The sequence below is a fragment of the Dama dama genome, chromosome X (assembly GCF_033118175.1).
Source record: "Dama dama isolate Ldn47 chromosome X, ASM3311817v1, whole genome shotgun sequence".
NCBI classification, from domain to species: domain Eukaryota; kingdom Metazoa; phylum Chordata; class Mammalia; order Artiodactyla; family Cervidae; genus Dama; species Dama dama.
This window is the reverse complement of record NC_083714.1, coordinates 39,640,515-39,646,514: the sequence shown is the minus strand read 5'-3', so window position 1 is coordinate 39,646,514 and position 6,000 is coordinate 39,640,515.

Sequence of the window (6,000 nt, the reverse complement as noted above, 5' to 3'; positions counted from 1 at the left end):
TCATACCTGTAGCTGGTTCACTTCAGTGTACAGCAGAAACGAACACAACATTGTAAAGCAATTATACTCCAATTAAAAAATAAAAATAAACAACAACAACAAAAAACCCAAACAAAACAAAAAAGAAGAAGAGAAAAAAAAGTGAGTGGCAGCAACCAGTCCTGTGAAGACAATGTTTCATCTTGGTTTGTGCACTTGTTCATTCATGGCATTCTTAGTAAGTAGCTCCTCTTGGCTGAGTAATACACCACAGGCCTGGGGGAAAAGAGTAAGACAAGGGTGCCTGAGCCTGCGGGGCACACTGTCCACTGGTGGAGATGGACACAGTGAATAAGCAGTTGTGATGTGGTGTGAAAAATTCTCTGCGGGAGAGGAGCCTGAGCTGCTGCTGGGCCCCAGAAGAACAGGCACTGAACTCATCCTGGGAGTGTGTTTGTGACAACAGAAAACAGACTTTGATGAAATTAAATGGAACTGAGGAGCCCAGGAACCACATGCAAAGCACCCAGGGCCTGCCAAGGCAGCTCTAGATCTTGTTTCTCTGGGTCGTGGTGACTCTACTGCTATTTCTTGTCCGTTCCTGAGCCTGCTGATTGGGTTCTTGCCTCCAACCCTCAAGGAAGAGTTAATCCTTAAGAAAATACTCATAATATTTTTTTTAAATTCAAGTATAGTTGATTTACAATGTTTCTGGTGTGCAGAATAGTGATTCAGGTATACACATATATATGTATGTTTTCAAATTATTTTACATTATAAGTTATCATAGAATATTTAATATAGTTCCCTGTGCTATACAGTAGGACCTTGCTGTTTATCTGTTTTATGAACAGTGATGTGTATATGTTAATCCCAAACTCTTAATTTATTCATCCCCATCCCCTTTCCCTTTTGGTAACCATAAGTTTGTTTTCTATGCCTGTGAGCTTCTTTCTGTTTTGTAAAACAGTTCATTTGTATGAATTTTTTAAGATTCTACATATAAGTGATAACATATATTTGTCTTTGTCTGACTTATTCACTTAGTATGATAATCTCTAAATCCATCCATACTGCTGTAAGTGGCATTATTTCATTCTTTTTATGGCTTAGTAGTATTCCATCGTGTGTGTGTGTGTGTATATGTGTGTGTGTATGTACCACATCTCTTTTATCCATTCATCTGTCGATTGACATTTAGGTTGCTTCCATCTCTTGGTTCATAGTGCTGCTATGAACATTGGACTTCATGTATCTTTTTAATTTATATTTATTTTAATTGATTGATGATTGCTTTATAACATTTGTTTGATTTCTGTCATATATCAACATGAATTAGCCATAGGTGTACATGTATCCCCTCCCTCTTGAAACTTCCTCCCACCTCCCACCCTTTCCTACCCATCTAGTTTGTTACAGAACCCCAGTTTGAGTTCCCTGAGTCATATAGCAAATTTCCATTGGCTATCTATTCTACATATGGTAGTGTATATGCTTCCATGCTACTCTCTCCATTCATCTTATCCTCTCCTTCCTCTCCACCTCCCTTGTCCATAAGTTTGTTCTCTATGTCTGCATCTCCATTGCTGCCCTGAAAATAGGTTCATCAGTAACATCTTTCTACATTTCATATATATGTGTTAATATACGATATTTGTTTTCTGACTTACTTCACTCTGTATAATAGGCTCTAGGTTCATCAAGCTCATTAGAACTGACTCAAATATGTTCCTTTTAATGGTTGATTAGTATTCCATTGCATATATGTAACACAGGCTTCCCTAGTGGCTCAGTAAAGAATCTGCCTGCAATATGAGAGACCTGGGTTCGACCTCTGGGCTGGGAAGATCCCCTGGAGGAGGGCATGGTAACCCACTCCAGTATTCTGGCCTAGGGAATTCCATGGACTGTATAGTCAATGGGGTCACAAAGAGTCGGACACAACTGAGTGACTTTCACTTTCACCACAGTTTTCTTTATCCATTCATCTGTCAATGGATATCTATGTTGCTTCCATGTCCTAGCTCTAGTAAACAGTGCTGCAAAGAACATTGGGGTACATGTGTCTTTTTCAGTTTTGGTTTCCTCAGGGCATATGCCTAGAAGTGGCATTGCTGGGTCCTATGGTGACTTTATTCCTAGTTTTTAAAGGAATCTCCATGCTGTATTGTAACACAGGCTTCCCTTGTGGCTCAGCTGGTAAAGAATCTGCCTGCAATGCGGGAGACCTGGGTTCAATCCCTGGGTTGGGAAGATCCCCTGGAAAAGGGAAAGGTTACCCACTCCAGTATTCTGGTCTGTAGAATCCTATGGACTGTATACTCCATGGGGTCGCAAAGAGTTGGACACAACTGAGCAACTTTCACTTTCACTATATTGTGTTCCATAGTGGCTGTATCAATTTACATTCCTACCAGCAGTGCAAGAGGGTTCCCTTTTCTTCACACCCTCTTTAGAACTTGCTGTTTGTGGATTTTTTGATGATAGCCTTCATTTATCTTTTTGAATTAAGAGTTTTCATCTTTTCCGGGTATGTGCTGAGGAGTAGCACTGCTGAATCAGCTCACAGTATTGTTACAAAATCCAACATAAAAATCCCAAATCCTGTATAGAGTAGGATTCCAATTTTGTACTTGTCTGTTTCTGTATGTGGGAGTTCATAATGCACATGCAGAAAAAAGACTGGAAGGAAACACATCAAAATATTAACAGTGGCTCTCTTTGGGAAGCATTCTTATATCTTCTTGTTAAATATTTTCATTTTCCCACACTGAACATGTATTCATCTTTATTATCTGAAAAATACTGTTAACTTCATTTATTTTATTTTTTTTACTGTTAACTTTAAAAACAAAGAGTCTGCAAAAGGCTGAATTGCTATGTGATTCTGTTTATATAACATTCTGGAAAAGGCAAAACTATAGGGACAGAAAACAGATCTGTGGTCGCTGGGAGCTTAGGGTAGGGAAGGGACTAACTACAAAATTGACACAGGGATTTTGGGAGTGATAACAATGTTCTGTATCTTGATTGTGGTGATAGGTACATGATTGTGTGTGGTTTTCAAAACTCACAGAACTGAACACTTAGGACAAATTTTATTGTATATAAAAATTTCCTCAGTAAATCAGAGATTTCTTTTTTGTTAGAGTCTGGATCATTTCTCAGCTTCTATTATTTCTGAAGAATCAAATGGACCTAAGAAGATAATGAAAAATTAGAGGATATGATCTCAAAAAGGAAGATTAAAGAAAGAGACAAAGAAAAGTTTCATATTCCTGTCAGTCTCTTCAAGTTCAGTCTTAAATGACTGGGGTTTGAGTTTGGTGTTCTGTTCTTTGCTCCTTTTTAATAGTCACTTGAGACCAGGATATATATGAAAGGTATAGTTTTTCTTGGTATTTAATGAGGTGACTAGAGTATGAATTCAAGTATATGATTTACAACTGGAGTGATATCTTTATGAAACATTTACATCTGTGACAACCCCTAATAAAACTTTTTATTATTATTAGAAACATTGCTTTTATGGTTAGAACAGACTCAAAATAATGCCCTTGGACCGGACACATCACAAATTGATCATTTATCCCATTGCTCTTGTCAGTATCATATCTAAAAATTCAATCTGATGGAGAATTGAGAAAAGGGCAAGCTAGTGACATAATTTTCTTTACGAAGTTTGGGGTTTTAATTTACTGCACAGGACATGACATAAAGACTATGTTAGAGTAGGGAACTACATGAGCCAGAAGCTGGCAAGAACTCAAGATTATCTGTAGAAGGAAAGAGCGATGCCTAGACATAGACTCTCCTTCACATAAAAGGACTTGAGGGCCCCCTGTGTCTGGCATAGGGGTAGGTGCTACAATTCTTGTCCTGAGTGACCAAGGTAGACACTAGTGTTCAAATTCAGTCATATCATTTAAATATTTATCCTTTGTCCTTTATTTAATATCAAATCAGATCCTTGTCCATAAATATTGACATTAGATGTTGTTATAATCAAGATAGATTCAAAGTTACTCTTTTGTTGCTTCCTTAGAATAAATGTTATGGAAGATAGGTGGGCAACTGGCTCAATGCAGAGAGAGGAGCTATTCTAGTTACTTTTTATGAAGCTGTAAATTCTTCTGTTTCTCCTTAGAAGTGGCTTCAAATGCGTGGTGCAGAAACCGTGTGTACAGATGCTCCTAGTTCAAATAAAACCAGCTGAGAAATCACAGAGAAATACTGAAAATTAGAAAATAGTTAAGTAATGGATCCTGGTTAAGGGCATGATGAAAAAATGGCATGGAGTTATCTACAGAAAAAAAAATGACCTTGTTAGTCCATTTTATTTACAAACTAGGAAATTCAAGCTCTAGACCCATAAAGTCGATGGCCCACTGGATGTCTCCACTTGGATATCACATAGGTACATCATGCTCAGTATGTCCAAACCTGAACTCTTTCCCTTTCCCTCTCCCCAGCATGTGCTCTTCCTGGTCTCCCCATCCTGGTGAATGGAGCTACTGCCTACCAGTCACTCAGTCCAGACAAACCTGGCAGTCATCCTTAACACCCTAACCTTCCTCACCTCCAGTATGCAAGCATTCAATAGGTTTCCCCCAAATGTGCTTTGCCATTCCCTTACTGTTACCATTGGTCTCCACATTTCTGGATCCAGTGGATGCTCTTCTATCTTCGTATGACTTTGACCTCTTTACTGATTCTGATGTTGCTGGCCGTCCACTCCTAATGAAAAAGCCTTTTTCTCCTTTGATATCTGCAACACCACTCTTCTACTAGCCTCTCTAATCCCTTTAAACATGACTGGTTTTTCTTGTCTGTTTGTTGTTGTTTTGTATTTTTTTCTAGGATTCTTTCTATCATATACTTTCTCTTGGTGATCTCATCTACTCCCAAAGTCTAAATCTCTCTCTCTTGTGCTTCAGGCTTATATAATTAACTTATCCTTTAAGACTCAATTCAATGCCACCTTCCTCAGGAATCATAGAATAGTACTTCATCTTATTAGGGCTTCCCTGGTGGCTTAGAGGATAAAGTGTCCACCTGCAATGCAGGAGACCCGGGTTCAATCCCTGAGTCAGGAAGATCCCCTGGAGAAGGAAATGGCAACCCACTCCAGCACTCTTGCCTGGAAGATCCCATGGATGGAGGAGCCTGGGAGGCTGCAGTCCATGGGATCGCAAAGAGTCAGACACGACTGAGCGACTTCACTTTCTTTCATCTTATTACAGGTCTGTCTTCACTACTAGACTGTGAGCTCCTTGAAGGCAGGAACCGTGCCCTATTCACTGCTGAATTCCCAGTACCCTGGGTAGGCACTCAGATAAAGTTTGCTGAATGAGTGAATGAATGACTAGTAGAATCAAGTAATTGGTCTCCTATGAACAGTAGAGGTTTGAATCCCCTTACTGACATCCCTGGGCTTCCCAGATGGCTCAGTGGTAAAGAATCCACCTACCAATGCAGGAGAAGCAGGACATGCAGGATTCAATTCCTGTGTTGCGAAGATCCCCTGGAGGAGGAAATGGCAACCCACTCCAGTATTCTTGCCTGGAAAAACCCATGGTCAGAGGAGGCTGGCAGGCTACAGTCCATGGGGTTGCAAGGAGTCGAACATGACCTAGCGACTGAGCATGAACACATGACTTCCCTACCAATGGGTCAAAAAGAGTAGAGCTCAGCTGGATAGAGTATAGTGTAATGACAGCAAAGTTGATCACTGCATTATTACCCAGACCAGCCAGATTTGTCCTGGATGGTAACTCGAGGCCAGCTGTAAACTCTGACCAGCTGTCTTGAAAATGTAATATTAGTCATCAAGAGAAATGGGTGAGAACACAGCATCACTGACCCAGATGGTGGTAGGGTCTCACCCCAGCAAGTAATCTTATTCTTTCATTGATGTCTCCCTTTGGGGGTGGGATTAGTGTCGGCTGAAGAAAATGTTGGGGAGAAGGAGAAGAGACTTTTCACTTTCTTAGAGTCCCCAGGGGCTGTACATCTAACCCC